Genomic DNA, 20,423 nt, shown 5'->3' with positions numbered 1-20,423 from the left:
GTTCATAGTTAGCCACCTTCTCACCATAACCTCACATGGTAGAAGGGGTGAGGGATCTCTCTGGGGTCCCTCTAACAAAGGCACTATCCCCACTCATGAGGGTTCTACCTCCAGCTCCAGAAACCATCATATTGTGGATTAGGTTTCAACATATGCATTTGGCAGGGACACAAACATGCCATCTATAGCTACAGGGGACTCTAAAATTTGTACTTTGTGCTCTGTGCTCTAAAATTTCTTGGCTTAGAAAACGCTAGACTTCCTGGTCCTCACAAGGAAAATGCCTGCTGCCTGATTAAGTCAGGGCTTAATCTCCCTGTATAGTTCCTCCTGTTCTTTTCATTGCCTGGAATATCCTTTCCCATCTTTTCAACCTGGCTCTCTCCTAGGCATCTTTCCAGAATCAGTTTTGGCCTCTTTTACCTTCTATACCCCTCTGGGCTGAAGTCCATGTCCCTGTATATGCTCCCAGAGACCTGTGTTTCTCCCTTTCACTGACCTCATAGCAACCAACTGACTGGATCATGAGTCTCTCTCCCCAATGTCATACTTGGCAGGAAGAGCACCTGTCTTTATAGCCCTTATATCCATAACATTTAACAAAGACTGAGGAAATTTTAAATGATTACTAATTCAATTTAATTGAAAATGCTGCTTCTTATTTTGTAGATATCACAGTGGGCTAGGTTATGCTGCTATAACAAATACCCTGCATCTCTGTAAAGACCAAAAAATTACCTTAAAATGAAAAAAGTATCTCTCACTTGTACTAAATGTCATTAATATGCCCGTTGGGGGTTCTGTTCTATACTGACCTCCCTCTGAGCCCCAGGATGATCGACAGGCACTATATGGAACACGGCTGAGTTGCCATGGCTGAAGGAAAGAAGGCCCTGGCAAGTAAATACTTTGAACCAGAAGTGACGCACATGCCCTCCATTCACAACTCACTGGCACGAAATAATCATATGGCCCCTTCCAAGCACAAGTGAACCAGGAATTTTACTCCTGATCCTAGAAAGCCGAGTGCCAAATATTTGAAAATGAACACTCATGATTTTAGAATGACTGCTGCTGTTTGTATGCATGTGTGCATATACATACAAATATAGTTTTACAAAGAAACAGGAGTCATATCTTATTTGTCTTAAGAACCTAAACCTACCACTGTACCCAGAACTAAATGACTGTATGTTCTACTGGCCTCTTATTATGCTTTGACTTCTGTGCTTTTATATAAGCTGTTCCTTGGACTTTGAGCTCTCATTATACTCTGCCTGCTTTCACCTGATTATGCCCGACTCATCTTTCAGACCTGTGATTATATGGGACCTCCTCCAGGAAGCCTTCATTGGAAATCCCTTATACACACACCACCATACTGTCCGTAGTACCTTGGTCTCTCCTTGTCACAGAGTCCTCCATCCTAGAATTTAACGCTTTACTTCAGTCTCCTATCATCTCACACTAGACTGAATGTTCCATGAGGGTATGAATCCTGTCTTACCCAATAACAAATAACCACTGCATCCCCAATGCTATTAGCTGCTCAAAAAATATCTTTGAAGGAATGGATCAACTTATGTACAAATGAATAGATGAAATCTCAACTGCTTCTATATTGTTTCAAGATGGTTTACTCTAGTTCTTTGATTCCTTGGCTGCCTTACAAGAGAGAAAGGAATCTATTTCCTTTATTCATCCTCATGTTTAATCCAGAATCACCATCCAGTTCACCTTCAGATATACTTCTCTCTGGCCAAAATTTTAAATCATCATTTTTGTTTTATTTCTAAGTTGTTAAAGCCCCCTTTGGTTAATAGAAGACATTTTCAGAGCTCTCCACTCTAAAGTTTATAAACTCATTACACACACACATACACACACACACACACACACACACACACACACATACACACACACACGTATTGTACTTAGGGACTTGATTTCCTACATTTAGAATGGAAGATATGGCCATGGCTGCCTCTAGAGCTCCTACTGGCTCTGACCCTCTGATTTTATGACCATACAGTTGCTGCATTCCTATTTCTTCACCAGTGCTTTCTTTTTTAAACTTAAATTCCTGAAGCTCTGACCAGCTTAGCTGTTTCTAAGCAATCTTAAGAAGGATTAATCTTGTCTGGAAGAAGGTGATATGTTAGGTCATTACTCCCTTGGGATGGGCAGAAAACTTTTTCTTGTCATCAGCAATACTGTCTGAAATTCCACCATTCATTGATTCAGTTTTTCTGAGATTTGTGTGCCAAATTCTATGCTAGATGTTTTCCCACAGGTGAGTCATAGGTGCTAAGGTAAACCTCTTCTCTTCCTCTCACAGGCCACTTGCCAGTGATGTAATCTCTGAATAAGACACGATGTAATCTTCTCTCTGACTATGAAGTCTGTTTTACTACAACTCATTCTTCCTTGGAGTTTTCTGTGACCCTTAAACTAAAGCATCTATTCCTGCAATCTGTTCCCACATCACACTGTGTTCCCCCCCCCCCATATAATCCTCCTCATACCTGTTGTAACTACCTATTTACTGTCTGTGTTTCCCAACAGAGAGCAGGCTTCACTGAGAGCATGGTGTGTGACTCTTACCCAACTGCTGTTTCCCAGTACCCAGTACATTATTCAAGTGCTTTCTTAACAGGCACGTAATAAATATTTGTTCAATGTGTGAAAGAAAACTTCCTGGTTCTGTATGAGACTGAACTAGGGGTAAATTCTACAATCAGTAGTGGATTAGCCAATTCTCAGGCTAAGCATGTGCTTAGGGCACAGGGTGGCAGGTGGGGGAGGGAAGACAGTTAAAAAAGCATAAAAACTCCTTCGACAAACTGATTCAGAGATTTGGAATCAAACCATCCCATAAGTAGCTATTTTAATGTTAGGATACATAAACATTTTGTGTTACTTCAAAAAGGTAAAAGCCACTTTGTAGCCATTTTCTTTCTAGAGTAAGAAGGCTACCATTACCTTTATTAAAATTAAATGAATGGTCTCTAAAGTCTCGACTGAACTTATAACTCAAAGGTCTTAAGATATCCTTATCTAATCTTCTATTTGTACTCTTGCTACAATTTCCCAACTAAACAACTTCCCAACAACAAGCTAAATGTTTGAAGTGAAAAAGAGAGGCCAGCAGTTGTGTGCCTGATGAACATGTGGAGAAAGGAGGAAGCTAGATCTGGACTGTTAGTCCTGGCTGAGTACTGAGGCTGCTGCAGTGCTGTGTAAGGCGCTGCTGAGCAAACGTTCCAGTAAGTCTCATCTGTTACTTCATATGCGTAAACCTGAGTGCATTTAGCAGTTCCCAACTTTCAAATGTGTTCAAATCCAAAAGCACATTTCTTCGTCAGATTCTTTTAAGAATTTGAAGCCATTTTCCCACAGAAATAATAGTGTTTGTAAGTTTTCCAGGCTAGTGCACCAAAACCCATTTTTTCCATAATTTAACTGAAATACATGTTCAATTACAAAAGTAGAAAACAATGCTGTAAAGGCATCAATTTCTTTTAAATGCCATGAAACATGTCTAAACATGAAGAGTAGAACAACAATACATTTAAAAGTCATGATAATTTTTCAGGCCTCAGGTTGGTTAAGATACAAAACTTAAAATAAGGAAAATAAACAGGAATTCAGTTTTATGTTGCCAATTAGTATTTGTAAAAGCAGCACATGGAACACACGACTACTTGTTTCCTAACATCCAGTCTCTCCCTCTTCATTTAGAAAAGGAAAGTAACACTCAATCTGTAGCTGGATACAAAGCCAACCAGAATAAAAAGCATATTCCACAGCCACCTGTGCTGCTAGGTATGACCATATGATTGATTCCACCAAAAGGGTGTACCTGAAAGTGATGTTGTAACTTCCAAGTTATGCTTTTAAAGTCCCTTAGCCTCCTCAATTGACTGGCACACAGAAATACTGGGGGGCCATCCTAGACAGTACTATTGAAGGTGGTACCCTGGGGAATGATGAAGCACAAGACAGGTTTCTTAGACAGTCTTATGGAACGAGGCCTCCCCATCAGTTCTGAACCATCTACTTAGTGACTGCTATGTCAGAGAAAAATTAATTTCTAACTTGTTTATTTTTAATCTTTTTGTGATATATATATATACACACCTATATAGTCCTAACTAATATGAACAAAGGATGATGATGTAGTGAGGAATCCTGTGGGGGTTCTGGAGGAAATATCTCAGAATTTCCAGGATGGGGCTAGTACAAAAAAAACTGTTCAAAACTCACAATTTTTTTCTTTGAAAAAACCTATTTTTTAACTTCATGAATATTTTCCAAAATAGGTCATAGGGATATGTTCTCCAGACCATATCCTACAGACTAAACCAAAATTTCTATTACAATTTCCCTCTTCCTTCCTTCTTACTTCTTTCTTCCTTCCTTCCTTCCTATCTTCCTTCCTTCCTTCATTATTTGAACGCCAAGATATACTAGGCATTAGGCTGAAAGTATAGCTATAAAGTTTAATAAGGCACAGTGTTTAGTCCTCAAGGAAGTTACAGATTCATAAGAGAGATAGAAAAAGAAAGGACTAATAGCCCTGCTGTGTGATAAATGCTATAATGCAGTTATTTCCAAAACTCTGGGGGAGCCCAGAAAGAAAAATGTCTTTTGAAAATTAGCAGAATCCTTGCCTCAAAAACTGAGAAAAGAGGTTTTGAGGAGTCACAGTTAAAGAGTATGGGTTTCTTTCTGAGTCGATGAAAATGTTCCAGAATTGATTATGGTGATGGTTGTACAACTCTGGGAATATACTAAAAGCCACTGAATTGTACAGCTTTAAATGGGTGAATTGTATGGTATCTAAGTTCTATCTCAATAAAGCTGCTAACAACAGAAAAAAAAATACTGAGGAAAGATTCAGAGCTTCATCAGAAAGAACTTTTAGTTAGCCTGACTCTTCCAAAATGACTGGATACATGCACATGTATTCATTTGTACATATATGATTACAACAAAATAAAGCTAAAAAGGTTTTTATTTTAGATCCAAATTTGCTTGATGATAAGAGTCAGAAACTCAGGCACCCTCATAGAGAGTTTGATTCAGAATGTTATGTTTAACATATTTAACAGAAGACATAGGGTAGAGTACATGTATCTGTGCTCCTTGCCATGGAATATCAGTGGGTACTATATAATCAAAGTTTGAAAAGTCCTTAAAGTTATTCTTGCACGTTTGACATTGTCATGAAGAAAATTTGTCCTATCTAAATCACTGACCCAGGAGAAGGATGACAATTTGTGGACCAGATGGGCCCAACCCAGAATAGATGATCCCCATGTGAGAGCAGACTCACGTGTCAGCCCAGCTGAGACATGAGACCAGAGACTCTACGAGACAGGCTCAGTCTAGATCTGCTGACCCCCACCCAACTGACAGAAGACATGTAAGCTAAATAAATTCCATTGACAGGTGGTTGTTATGTCACAAAATTATAGACAGAGTTAACTGATATGAGGCCAAGTAGCACTTATGATCAGGCAAGGTGAGGACACTTCTGTGGTCCTTACCACCACCTTCTTTTTTCCTCTCTTAACTCAAATGCCAACAACTGCTCCTGACCCTCCAAGTATAACCTTGTCACTTCTGGGAGGCTCACTGTTTAAGGTGCTACACGTACAATTGCTCTAAACTCTGAAACTGGAGGAACAGAGATAAATCAAAATCTTCCTATTGTAGCAGAGAAACTTCAAGTCATTTTCTCTCATTACCAAGCTGTTATCCCCGGCCTTTTGCTGCTAGTCAACATCCACATCTCAAAACCAGAGCTCTTACGTGTCACAGAACAAAATCAATAGAATTGATCCCAGGAAACAATAGAGGCCTTTGCCCACAAACTCATTTTTCTCTTTTTAAAACCCATACTTCATTTTCAAGTTCATGTGACTTATTCACTCAACATGAAACTTGTGCTCAAGTTGAAGTAGAGGGAGTTAGTTGCTGTACCATTTTTATTTTCCTTTATATGTGACTTTTACCTGTGCCCCACTCCAGGGTTTTCTCCATAAGTACTGACATGGGATTTTATAGCTCATACTGCTCTTCAGGTTCTCCCAAGACTAACAGAAGTTAGGACTTACCTTTTACAGAAATCACAGAATTGCAAATATTTGATTTGATTTTTGTAATTGTCTGTCTTACTAAACTGCATCTGAATTCACAATTTTAGGTTCCCAGTGTTTGTCACGATGTCAAACACATGCTCAGTAGACACTCGTTATGTACCTGAAGACAAATCAAAATCTTTATAGAGAGAATTTATATTTTAGATTCAAGATCAGATATTCTCTAAGTGGTCCTGAAATTCAGACAATGAATGACAACTTCCAATACACACATACATACACACACACACACACACACACACACACACTCACACACACACACACACATACATAAAAGAGACAGTGTAGAGGAGGTTTGTTTTTTTTTTTCCTTTTTTTTGCGATACGCGGGTCTCTCACTCACTGTTGTGGCCTCTCCCGTTACGGAGCACAGGCTCCGGACGCGCAGGCTCAGCGGCCATGGCTCACGGGCCCAGCCGCTCCGCGGCATGTGGGATCTTCCCAGACCAGGGCACGAACCCGTGTCCCCTGCATCGGCAGGCGGACTCTCAACCACTGCGCCACCAGGGAAGCCCCAAGGAGGTTTTTTTTTAATTGCGGGCTTTGGAATTAGACAAATTTGAATCCTGATTCTATTATTTTCTATTTGTCTTTCTAGAAAATTAGTTCAGCTATCTATGCCCCTATTTCCCCATCTGTAAAATGGAGATAAAAATCTCACAGAATTGTTGTAAAATTAAAATCACTTAGCATATTCCTCATGCACAGCAATGTAATACATGGTAATAAACTGAATGACTTTTAAAGACCTTCCAAATTATTTTTGGTATTTTTAAAAGATATGGAAAAAAAACATACCAATTTTAAAGGAAGAGTGTATCAATTCAGAGATATTATTCCATTAGGCTTTAGAAACTTACTTTTGATGAATTAGTCACTCTGATCATATAACTATGGAAACAGCATACATGTGGCTGAATTAGAAGCTCCCAGCCCTGCTCTATGGGAACCATAGAGACTGGATTAATAACGGAGACTGGATTCATTCCCCGAAGTGCTCATGAGGAATAGAGGACTTGGAAAAGGTGCTGGATCTCCTGGTGCTAGGTCCACTTAACTCTCAGGGTGTTCTTTACATTTAATGAACATTTGTAAGTGATGGGGCTAGAGAATTAAGTACAAACTCCTAACCACATTGCAGCGGAGCAACCACCTCAATCTGAATGTATTTCCCCAACTAAATTCAAAGCCTTGGTGGTCCCATATGACTAAGGTTCAGGCCTTAATCATCTCTGAACCCCTAGAATGAACTTAGTACCTGGCATGTAGCCTGTGCTAACTGTTTGTTGCTTGTCGACGGAATCAATGAATGCCTTTTACAATAGGCCCACAAAGGTCATAGTGGCAAACAGGGTCCTTTTTAGGTCAACAACAATAGCCTTCAACACTGAACAAAGCACCTCGCCCTGTACGGTGCTCTGACCTCACCTGTGCAGAGTCCAAATGGGACTGAAAGGCCCCCACACTGGGCCACACCGAATGACACCTGAGATTACCAAGGCTCAACCCATCAACTCTTTGGAAACAACTGCTGAAAACACTGTGTGAGCATGCTTACACACACACACTCACACACTCACTCACACACACTTTCCTCTCAGGAATAGTGAGCACCTTAACTAAATATTTGTCTAGGATTAGGAACAGACATTTAACTTCCCAAAGACGTACAGTATTAAAAGTATTCTGATCTGGTTCCAGGAACCATACATTTATGTAAAGTATTTAAATCGTGACTTTCTAAGGAATATTCCAGAAATGATAACTATATTTAAATAATGAACAGAATGATGGCATCCACCAGAGAGGCTTGACCGGTTCATGCTTGCCCATGAACTGTTACATGGGGTTTATTCTAACTGTATAAAAATAAACAGATTCCCAATCCTTATCTCTTGAGATTGTCCAAATTCTGTCCCAGTAAGGCTATGCCCTGGGTTTCTCTATTTTTATAAGCTTCTAGGTGATTCCCGTTCCAGGCATGAGAACCATTAACTTGATTCAACTCTAAGACCTTTCCACTCCTAATAGTCAGTCAATCAGCCAGCTGAGAAGGCTGCAACATCCATCACCCCACAGATCTTGAGGTGCTTCATGTGGCTACCTGGAAAGGTGTACCTGACTTCTTTAGCTCCCCCTTAGATGTCCATCTGAAACCTGTAAGCCAGGTATGAGAGGATACCCACCCCAGCTAGATATCAGCTCTTCAATCAAGAGTATATTTTTTACTGGGATCCCCTGCACAAACTTCAAAGATTTTCTCAGGGTCCATGTGTGAATCCAATGAGTCTAGATGTCAATCACCCTCCATGCTCTAAGTTTCTCTAGTCCCCAGAGCTAAGCCAATCACTCAGAGCCATCAGCTAATGTTAAAAGATTCTACCCCCTCTTCTCAGGTTCTTTCCTTGTTGAAACTCCAAACCCCATTTCACCTAGACCCGTGATCTTAACGTCCCCCCTTTGCAAAAATTCCAGAACCAAGAAATGAGATTGAAACTGTCACCTGGGTGTGTGTAAGGACTTGGGGTAAGTACAACTACAGGGTCAAACCAATCACCCTGTAATCTTCTTTAGCATCCCACATCAACATGAGTAAGTAATTATTTGTGCAACTTTTCTTTGACAGCACCTAACACTGTTGTAATTTGATAAACATCTGTGTAATTTCTTACCCAGTGAGTCTCCGCCAAAAGATCACTGCTACGATGACAGAGACTCTGACTTGTCTTGCTCACTCACATCCCCGGCACCTAGCACAGAGTCTGGCACACAGCGCTCAGTGAATTCTCAATAATACAGAAAAATGCGTCTTGTTATTGCTGCATGGGATGTTAGTTTCCTGCCCCCTAGGAAAATTCTCTTTCAGAATCAATTTGTGAAGATTTATTGCTCATACCAATCATAAGAATTCTGAGTTCCCTCGCCTGGGTTCTAAGAGGATTGAGCAACCATAAGATGCAAATACCTTGCCGTGTTTAAAGCCTCAAGTCAACAATCAACAGACATGGGCTATCTGTAGTAGTTGAGGAGAAGGGTGATGGACAACTCTACAAGACCTCTGTTCTGCTCCTCTGATAGCTACTGCACCGTAGACACTACAGGCAAGTGTGCAGTGCAGGTTAAATGCCCTGCTTCTGGCAGAGAAGAAGCATCCAAAGCTTGTATTCTGAAAGATATTGACTGGGACTTGAGGAATTAGGGGAGGAAGGGAAATAGAGGGGAAGGGATAAAAGGAGAGAAAAATCTTAAGGGAGAAAGAAAAGTAAGTCCAAGAGTGTTTAACCAATCAATCAAGGTATATTTTTATCCCGACTTACTCACAAAGCACTCCTTCTTCCAACAAACTAAAGCATCTTTCTTAAATCCTCACCTAATATTTGAGCAATATAGTGGGGATGAAATCAATTTTTCATATTTTACAGAGACAAAGAAGCTAAAAAGGGTTTGTAAGAATCCAGAATGATTCAAAATCAGAGGTTTTAGAGCTGGGATGGATCTTCCAGAAATCTTCTGGTTCAAATGCCTGACCTTGGATAATTTAATTTCCCCTGTTTCATAGATAACACAAGCTGGTTCTAGGCCTTGCTTCTGTTAGAAAGGTGTGAAGGGGCTCAAAACAGCATAACCTGGTCCACTGAACACAGTGCTTTGCAAAAATGTGCTCATGACTTGGACAAGCTAGGACCTTATCTAAGTGACCCAGTGATTCCCAGACTCGTCAGAACTTATTTCAAAAACTTAATAAGTGATTTCCATATGTCAGCTTCTGTTCAAAATCCTTTAATCCTCTCAACAACCTGGTGAGGTAAATACTATCAGTATTTAGATCTTACTAGTGAAAAAAAAAAGTACAGAGAGGTCAAGTAACTTTCTTGAAATTGCACAGCTAAAAGTATCTGAGCCAGAACTATGAACACAAATATAACACCCCCTAAACCTGGACTCTTAAATCTCTAGGCTACAGTGCCTATCATGTTAATATTCTATCAATGTGTTCCTTTTAAGGAAGGAACTGCCTTCTTCCTTTTTTTCCTCTCAAAGAAAACTGTGTTCAGAAAGTCCTGATAATCCCATTACAATATCAACACCCCAGAGAAGGGTGAAAAATTGTGTGCATGCTGCATGTGCTACGCATATTCTGATTTTATTAAAATTAGAAGTTGAACTGCAAAAAAAAAAAAAAACTGAGTGCTAAGAAAGGTGACACCAGGCACAAGATCTGGCTCACCTCAGCTGCATTCTTCTAGTGAGTATGGCAGCCAAGAGGAAAAACCATGCCCAAATCATTACCCCAGAGATAGATGAGAAGTAGGCACTAAGAATTATTTTATTCTGCTCTGGGGCCCATTTTATACTCACTCTTCATTTCTCCATGTTTTTGGGAGCCTGTCTTGCGATAGCTCTCTATCCCCAAACAGAAGTGTTCATTTTCCCCACTTCTCTGAGGGGGGTGACAAGTCAAAATACATGATGTATTGAGAAGTGACTGGGTCCTTCCACGGTTTACATGTTCTCAGAGTAACAGGTCCAGAGGACCCCTGATTCCTGCAAGTACCCGATTACAACACCTGTCCCAGTGTCCCCCAAAAGCCTGAAGACTACCCTTCCCCACTAGACTGAAGCTCCACGAAGACAGGAGAGCACTTACTCTTTTCACAGTGGAGTCCCCGGTGCATAGCTCAGAGCCTTTCCTATCAGGTATTCTCAGTAGATATACAGGGGATATAAAATCTGCTTCCAGCCAGTGGTGCAACCAAGGGCAATTTTGCCTCCCAGGGGACATTTGACAATCTCTGGGGACATTTTTGGTCATCACAACTCGGGAGGAGGGTGGGAAGCAGTAACACCGTCATCTAGTGGGTAGAGGCCAAGGATGCTATTAAAAACCCTATGAGGCACAGGACAGCTTCCATAACAAAGAATTCCCCGAACAAAGTAACAGTCCTGCTGAGGGTGAGAAACTCTGTTCTAATCCAGTGTAGCCCTTTGATAAATGAAGAAAACTGAGAACTGAAGAGATGATATTTCTGACCCAATCTTGCTCATCAGAATGGTGGCAGAGTCAGACCTGGGACCTGACTCCCAGCCCAGGCTCCCTTCCTCACTGATTAATATTCCAGAAATTGGGACAGGTCTCTTCAGAGCACTCATGTGGTTTCTTAGGCCAAACAAGCTCATTCTAAAAAGAGAATCTTAGATTACAGCATGATTTCCTGCTGTCTATTTTTACTTAAAATAAAAAAAAATCTACATAGCTTAGTGTATATAAATAAGGCAAATGTTGTATATATATGTATCTTTAACTGCTTTTTTCTTCTTTAGTTTTCCACAGACTGATGAGACATTGCTTTTTTTATTACTCATTTTTCTAAAGATGGGTTAATTGCTGGTTAAATAGTGATAAATTAAGGACAACGAAGTAACACTCTCTCGAGTCTCTCAAGTCTCTCTCTCTCCCTCTCTCTCTCTCTCTCTCTCTTTCGTTATGTCTTTAAAGAGAGTCGTCTGAAACAAATATGGGGAAAAAAGTTAAATCCACCAACTTTGAATAGTAGTTGCATTATTAATTTTTGTATTTTTCAAACTCTAGGCAAGATGACCTCAGCTTGAAACCGCTGACCATCCTTCAAGATGACTTGTTTTCACAAGTGTTCACAGGCTCCAGGAGGCAAAGTGGAAGCCGAGGAGAAGCAAAATCTTTGGGTCTAGGCAGCTCTGCCACTTTCTTGGGCAAGTTAATTAGCCTCTCTGAAACTGAGTTTTCTCTTCAAAATGGAAATTTTTTAAAGGAAAACAATTATAGGGATGTTAAAAAAAATTAAAGATGAATTAAGTTCCTCCTGAGAAGAGTGAGCACACACTTGATGAAGATAGTAGATGTCTGCTTTTTACTGTCGACAGAGCTTTTACTTTCGAAAGAAGGCTAAAAATACCAGGGCAAGAATTAATAGCTAAAATATATTCCTCCCCCTCTTCTTCCTCTCCAGTCAGTAACCTCCAAATTCTTCAGGCACTACAACATGATGAATAGTTTGCTCTGGGATTTAACGTGGTGACTTACGTCTGCTACCAGCTCCACAGATCTCAGTAAGCACTGATTACCTAGTGTGCATTGGTTACTGCACTAGACATTCACAAGGATAGAGGAAGGGCCGACAGGAATGACTCTGATCCACACCCCTCCCTCAGGAAGCTTACAATTTAGTCAGGGGACAAGACAAGGGCACACACAATCCAAAACCACATAGAATGGGGTGCATGCAAGGCTGAGACAAGATATTTATTCCATTGCTTCAAACATCAGATTCCACTTCTGGCTGGGCACATGTGGGGACATTAGACGTGACCCTTCGAGGAGGAAAAGCTTTCAAGGAGAGCTTTCAGGGAGGAGCACATTTCAGCAGGAGAGAAGAGCCTGGTTACAGAAGGCAGAGAGCATCAGTACGTAAGAAGACTGGTTTTCCAGGAGGGCAGACTCTGCAAAGGGAGCTAATGGGAGCTGAAAATAAAAGGAAAACAGGCTTTGAAAAGGGAAATGTACCTTTTCTAAAATTTATTCCGTATTATTTTATTTATCTCGTAGGCAAATGGGAGCTGCTCAAGATTTTGGAGCAATGGTGGGATACACACTGAGAGTGTGCTTTCAAGAAGGTTATTCAGCAGCTTTAGGAAGAACAGATGAGTTGACTGGTGCAGGGCAGGGAAGAGACTATAAAGATATCGTGAAGCTCTTCAACTGTGACCTGTTCATTTATTCCTTGGTTTGAATTAGAATTAGGGTCCTATGTTTGGAAGGAGTCTTAAAGGTCACTTGGTGTAACCTTGTACCTGGTGCAGGCGGTAATGGGAGGGTCACTGGGACACAGAATGACGCAGGGTGTTAGTGAACAGCTCAGCTCCATAGGAGACAGAGAAGCGCAGGGGAAAGACCTCAGGCGTGGGAGCCAATCCCTCCTGCCCAATGAGCAGAGCAACCTGGGGTAGGCTACTCTCTGAGTTGCTGTCCTTCCATGTGAATGCTAACCTTCAATGGACAGAGATGCAGTGATGCAAAATCATATATCCTACCCACTGTGGCCTAACACGGTAGACACATACATACTCTCCCTCTTAGTCTCAGCCAAAATCTTCCTCCCATTCACAGGACCTAATTTCATCTTCCAGAAGCACACAGGACACGTTTGCTACCAATTTCCTAAGACAAATATTAGAAGACAGAAACCATGTTGCCACAAGTCTTCTCTTTGCTAAAAGATTAAACATCGCCTTCCTCAGACAACATATCTTCCAAAGCACTTATCTTTGCAATCTTAATATATGCACTGTGATGAAGTCTATATTGGTCTTTAATATAAAACCATATTCCTGTGTAGGGTGAGGGGTAGACTTTCTCTAATGCAGCCCCGATTATCTCGCTCCTTCTAATGAGTGAATTTGCTTGGCTAAGAGGGAGAGATGGGGCTGATGATGATGATTTGTTGGTGATCTCTAGAGACTTCTGACCCCTTTTTCATTCCACCAGGCTCTAGTCTGACAACTTCTCAAATGTAGTCTAGGACAAGCCACTGGGAAAGTAAAAAAAAATTGAGAACCACTGGTGTAAGACACATGGATCAGTGTTCTGGCTGACTACCCGAAATAAACTAAGACTAACACGATTAAAATAACTTCAACACTTCATGTTAAAGAGGCATGGATGAGCTCTCGTTAAGGCAGCGCATAAAAGAGCACTGAAGTTTTCAGTACAGTTAGTCTGGCCTGGGAATCCAAGTATAGCCCTGCACAGGAGGGAAGAAGTAAAATGGGTAGGAGTGACCCATGGTCCCATCAGTGTGGAGGACAGGCTGCTTCTGCTTTAGAGAACTGGAGCCTCTCTTCCAGCTGACCCCATGGCTCACAGCAAACACTCAGCAACATGCACAGACCCCTTGTTCTGGACCAGGCTCTGTATGAGGTCTTAAGGATGACAAGGTGATTAGCCCAGCACTGCTGCTCTCAAGCGGCTGGAAGTCTGGCTGAGGAGACTGATAGAGAACAAGAAAGATCATGGCAAGATAATGTGCTAGATGAAACAAGGATAATCGAAACCTAGATTTTGCACTTCAGGTCTAAGCAGGGGGCCAGCACAGAAAAGACAGCTCAGTTTAATACAGCCATTAAGAGCCAGGATGGAGATTTATTCAAAGTGCCATCGGGGGCAGGGGTGGGAAGCAGAGCCGGGGAGCCTTCTCAAAGCTAAAATTTCACAAGGATTTCACCAGGCTGAAAGAACAGGCAGGGAATTGCAGGCCAATGGAATAACATACATATCCAAAAGCTTACTGGCAGGAAAGCCCAAGGAATATCTAGAAAAGGGGCAAATGTACTTATGGGTTTTTCAATCCTTAAGTAATGTGGAGTCAAAGAAAAGCTTTTAAGCATGGAAATTATACAAAACAGATTACAGTGGAATCCTCTGGTAACTGTGTAGAGAAGGAGTCAGAGGAAAGAGCCCAGAGGCAGGGAGAGCTGTTGGAAAACTCAGTCCAGGTCTTAGATGAGGCTGTGGATTAGGGCAGTGTCTTTAGGGATAGAGAAGAGACAGTGGGTTTGGTAAACATTTTGGACAAAGAGCTAAATTGAGATGTATCACATCCCTGCATAAATATTTGAACATGGTGCTGTGCTATAATTGGGGGCCCAACAATTAAAGGACAGGTCCTGATATCCCCAGTACAAACACAGGAGAACCAGCATGAAGTAGGGCCACTTTATTTAGGCACTTGTGCTCTGCAAAGATGCCAGGACAAAATTAAATACTTTATTTCACTAAGTATTTATTAAGCACCTCACCTCACCAAATTCCCATTTATTTCCAGGCACTGTATTATGCTCCCTACATACATAATCTCATTTACTATTTTTAAAAAAATGTTTAAAGGTAAATTTTATTATTTTACATATTTTAAAATAATAAAACCAAGTTTGAATAAGTTGAAGTACCTTGCCCAAAGTCACAGTTAATAAACTGTTGGCTTACAAATAGAGGGGAACAAAGCAAGAAAATATTTCAACAAATATTAAATTGAATTTTAAATGTCTATATTCCGAGAGCTTATGTGGCCCAGTCTCTGACCATTAAATAAAGCCCCAAAGGAAACAGTTTCTCTCATACATTGCTGGTGGAAATGCAAACTGGTGTGCTGCATCTAGAAGGGAATTTGGAGATACTTAACAAAATTTCATACACACCAACCTTTTGACTCAGCAATCTCACTTCTAGGAATTTATCCAGCAGCTACACCTCCAACAGTATGAAAATATACATGCACATGTTTCTTTATTGCAGAATTGATTGCATATGCAAAATCTTGGAAACAACATAAATGTCCATGCATTGGAGAGTTATTGAATAAACTATAGTCCATCCATACATTGGATAATAGGCAGCCATTAAAAACAAGAGAGAGAGAGGAGACGATTTCCCCGAACTATTATGCGATGACTTTAAGGATCTTTGTTTTGTTTTGTTTTGTTTTTGCGGTACGCGGGCCTCTCACTGCTGTGGCCTCTCCCGCTGTGGAGCACAGGCCCCAGACACGCAGGCCCAGCGGCCATGGCTCACGGGCCCAGTCACTCCGCGGCATGTGGGATCCTCCTGGACAAGGGCACGAACCCGCGTCCCCTGCATTGGTAGGCGGACTCTCAACCACTGCGCCACCAGGGAAGCCCTAAGGATCTATCTTTAAGTGAAAAAACAGAAGTATAAAATGTCTTCTATAGAGCATGCTATAGCATGAATCCTGTTAGGTCATTTTAGCCAGACCCCTTTCCATACCCCTAATGTTTTCTCTTAGTAATTTTTTCATCCACTGCCCCTCACCTTCCTCCTTGGCTATAAATTCCCATTGGTCCGGGCTGTATACAGAGTTGAGCCCAATCTCATGGCTCTGTTGTAAAATCCCATTGCAGTGGTCCCTCTACCTACCATGTTGGTCCTGAATAAAATTTTCTTTACCATCTTTAACATATGTCTTTGAATATTTTTTTCTTTAACATTAGTAAATTTGTTTTTGATGCAGGAGAATGAGTTAGAAATTCTGAAACTACTTTATGTGTATACTTGGATTGAGTAAGTAAGTGAATATATGGTGAAAAATGAAGGCCAGGTTTCTCCCTGTCAGAGAAAGGAGCTATAAATAAGGAAAGCAAGAAGGTGACAATAAATCCAGTGATATTGGATTAGGATCAGAGATATTAGTATGAACTCAGTGTTTTAATATATGTGTGTGCACAGATAGATAGGTAGATACAGAAATAAATATATATGCATATTTTACATTAGTAAGTAAATATACACAAATTTCATAGGTATCTTTCGAGAAGTCTTAGAAGCAATAACATCTCAGTAGCAATAAGCATATCTAGTGCCGATATTTCGGTTTCTAAATTTCATTATGTGATAAAAGGAAACAGAGATCCTTGAAAAAGTAGGAGATTGGAGGGCAGGTGCATTAAAAAAATATGAGCCTGGAATATATATGGCACCAAAAAACAAGGAAATGTTCAATAAATGATGTAGACATGTTGAAAAGACACAGGGACCAACTTGGATAAGCTCCCACTGACTAAATCTGGGACAATCTGAGCAACAAAATAAATAAAATAGTAATAGATTATAACCCATAGACTAAAATAAATATCCATGTGTCCATACTAATAAAAAATATAATTGAAAAATAAATAAACGGGGATGAAGGGACTGCTCTTTCTTACAGTAGAATTCAACTAATAATTTTATAAGGAATGACGAAAATTAAAAATGACCATTAGTAGACACCACAGTGAATATTGTTGCTGGGAAGTATCACTGAAGTATGCTAAAGTTAATGGGCAAAAGTGCAATGAGAAACAGGACATTTGCATAGTCTCAAAGTATCTCCCCACAAGATATTTATTAATTACAAAGATGAAAACACATTTACAATGGAGATTTCTGGCATACAGCACCTTAACCAAGTTATCAAAATCGATATTATCAGTAATGACACAAACTGAACTCATGCACCTTTTGATATGATGCACAAAGAAGGATAAAGGTCGTAACATCACTTCAGTGGCGATCTTGCCAAAAATACTTAACTCATCTAATCAGACAAACCCAGATCAGACTGAGGGCATTCTACAAAAGAACGACCAGATTGTACCCTTCAAAAGTGTCAAGATCATCGAAAAAGAAGGGAGGAAGGGAGGGAGGAAAGGAGGGAGGAGGGGAGGGAGGAAGAAAGGAAGAAAGACCAAGGATTTCACAGATTGGAGAGACTAAAAAGACCTGATAACTAAGTCAATGAAGGATTCTAGATTGGATCCTGGACCAGAAAAAGGACTGATCCAGTCCAGTGGAACAACTGGGAAGATTCAAATATAGTCTATAATAATAACTGCATCAATGTTAATTTCCTGATTTTAATCATTGTAATATGTAAGATGTCAACATTAGTAGACAGTAGCTGAAGGTATGTGGAAATTGTGTACTATTTTTCAAGTTTCTGTAAGCCCGAAATTATTTCAAAATAAGAATTGAAATACATACATATGTAAAATCCCAAAAATGGTACTAAGGTACTATTACAAGGTACTAAGTTAATCAGGCTCTTCTCCCTTGCTACTCAGCTCTTAGCTCTTTGTTTTGCATATTGACAGTATCACTGACATTTTTTTCTTTTCTTCTCACCTGGATTCTCTAGCAAAGGGGAGCCCAGGAACTGGCCCAATACACAAGGATCCTTCCCCTTTCTTCTCATTTCCTCATTCCTGTCTCTCAGTTCCATATAGAAAAAAATCCATGGGTCAAGTTAGTTAAAACAGATCTCTCACTGCAGAGTGGGAGAAAGAGAGATGTTGACTGATTGACAACAATTATTTTTAATGAGTGGAAGAAGGGGGAGACTTAAATGGTTCTGTCTCTATAGCACAAACACAATCAAAGACCAACAAACTCTGGTTGGATGGTATATATCCTAAGAGGGGTCAGGAAGGAATAAAGTAATCTGAGGTGAGGAAGTGGGCTGGGCTGATGGCCATATAATTACCATATAATTACTCATATAATTACCATTTTCTTTCTTTGTGTGATCAAAATATTTAAGATCTACTCCTTTACCAACTTTCAAGCCTACAATACGGTATTGCTAATTATAGTCATCATGCTATACATTAGACCCCTAGAACTTAGTAACCTTTTAAGTTTATGTCCTTTTACCAACATCTCCCCATCCCCCCCACACCCCAGGCAACAATATGAATTTGGCTTCTTTAGATTCCACCTCTAAGCATGATCACACAATATGTCTTTCTCTATCTGACTTATGTCACTTAGCATAGTGCCCTCAAGCTTCATCCATGTTGTCACAAATGGCAGGATTTCCTTTTCTCATGGCTGAATAATATTCCATCATATATACATATATGTGTGTGTGTGCACACACACACCATATTTTCTTTATCCATTCATCTGTCAATTGACACAGATTCTTCTATTTTTTGGCTATTGCAAACAATGCTGCAATGAACATGGGGGTACAGATAGCTCTTCAAGATACTGACTTCATTTCCTTTAGCTTATTTCGCAGAAGTGGGGTTGCCAGATCATATGGTAGTTTTTATTTTTCATTTTTTGAGTAACTGTCATAACTGTGTTCCATGGTGGCTAGACTACTTTCCTTGGATTCTAATCTCAGCTCTGCCACATACTAGAAGGGTTTAACCTTCCTGAACTTCAGTTTTCTTTATCTATAAAAATGAGCAGGATTAAACTAAATAAAATGACATATAAAGGAGAAGCATTACAGCAGTCTTTGTACTAGGTATAAGGAAGAGAGATGAATAAATCATAGTCTGTGCCCTCTGGGTTGCTCAAGCATGATCTCCAGGTTCTGTTTTATCTTTAGCTTAAGAAGCTCTATGGTCCAGTTATTAAGACTGTAGGTTCCAGGGTCTAATCTAGGACACTGTTTAAAATCTGGTTCTGCCATTTACTTAGCAGTGTAGCCTTGAAAAAGTTCTTTATCCTTTCAGCTATTCAGGAAAATGGAGATAGTATTTACTCCAAAGTGTCAAGGTGAGATTAAATTAGACAATGCAGATAAAGTGGTTAACACAGCACAGGTATATAATAAATCATTACTACTAGTAGTATTCTTATTCTAGCATTTGTTTATCAGTGGAGACACCACTGGTTAGAGCTGGATAATTCTTCTTTGTGCAAATCTTTCCAGAGTGTGCCTGCCCACTAAATACCAATAATGTCCCCCAAGCCAATGGAACAACCCAAACTGCCCCCAGATATGTTCAAACATGAAGAGAATAGTATTGTTGCCTTCTGGTTGAGAACTACTTAGATAGCAAACTTCTTAAGGACTTGATTATTTTTGTGTTCTAGGTCTAACACTGTAACTAGCACATAACTCAATAAATACCCTTAACGGAAATGAGTGGAGAATGAATAAAACAATATGACTTTATAAATGTGCTTGAAATGCCACCATTATATATTTATAACTTTTCTTTTGTATATCATTCTATTAAATTTCTATAATCCCTCATTAAATTGAAAATAGTTCTGAGGGGAAATACTCTCAGCTGTTATTAACTAACATCAAGTTGGGTGGATGCCAGCTGTGACAAATGCCCTGCAGGAGTAATTTACAGGACAGAGAAAATGGAGATGGAACCATGTTCAAGTATACATTCAAAAATGTAAAGCTTTGTATGGTCTCTAATTGTGCCTCTGCAAAAGTCTGTGCATAAAAATATGAAAGTGTGTGACAATGGGAGCTCAATGGGAGACACATCTCTTACCTCCCGCTTTATTTTAAAAGAAATTGAAACCCAAAGTCCTTTTGCATCTATCAACTGTATTCTCCTTTCTTTCTTACAGGAGAACTCCACATCCCGTATTTCTCTTTCCTCAGCAATCAGTCTTCCTGAGAAACTAATCTGAAATTCTCTTCATTATTTATTTATTTTGGTTTATTTATTTATTTATTTTGTATTTTTATTTCTTTTTTTTGCATTTTATTTTTTTTATACAGTAGGTTCTTATTAGTTATCCATTTTATACATATTGGTGTATATATGTCAATCCCCATCTCCCAATTCATCCCACCACCACCACCCCCTCTTGCTTTCCCCCCTTGGTGTCCACACATTTGTTCTCTACATCTGTGTCTCTATTTCTGCCTTGCAAACCGGTTCTTCTGTACCATTTTTCCAGAT

General features: G+C 39.9%; 1 protein-coding gene across 1 annotated transcript in view; it reads right to left on the bottom strand.

The window, feature by feature from the left end:
• LOC109549456 (uncharacterized) overlaps positions 1-20,423 on the bottom strand; it is a 663,670-nt gene that overhangs the window by 597,150 nt on the left and 46,097 nt on the right. The gene's annotated exons all lie outside the window — the stretch shown is intronic.

The sequence above is a fragment of the Tursiops truncatus genome, chromosome 17 (assembly GCF_011762595.2).
Source record: "Tursiops truncatus isolate mTurTru1 chromosome 17, mTurTru1.mat.Y, whole genome shotgun sequence".
In the NCBI taxonomy this organism is placed as follows: Eukaryota; Metazoa; Chordata; class Mammalia; order Artiodactyla; family Delphinidae; genus Tursiops; species Tursiops truncatus.
The sequence above is the reverse complement of the archived record's forward strand: the minus strand, read 5'-3'. Positions and strand labels throughout refer to the sequence as shown.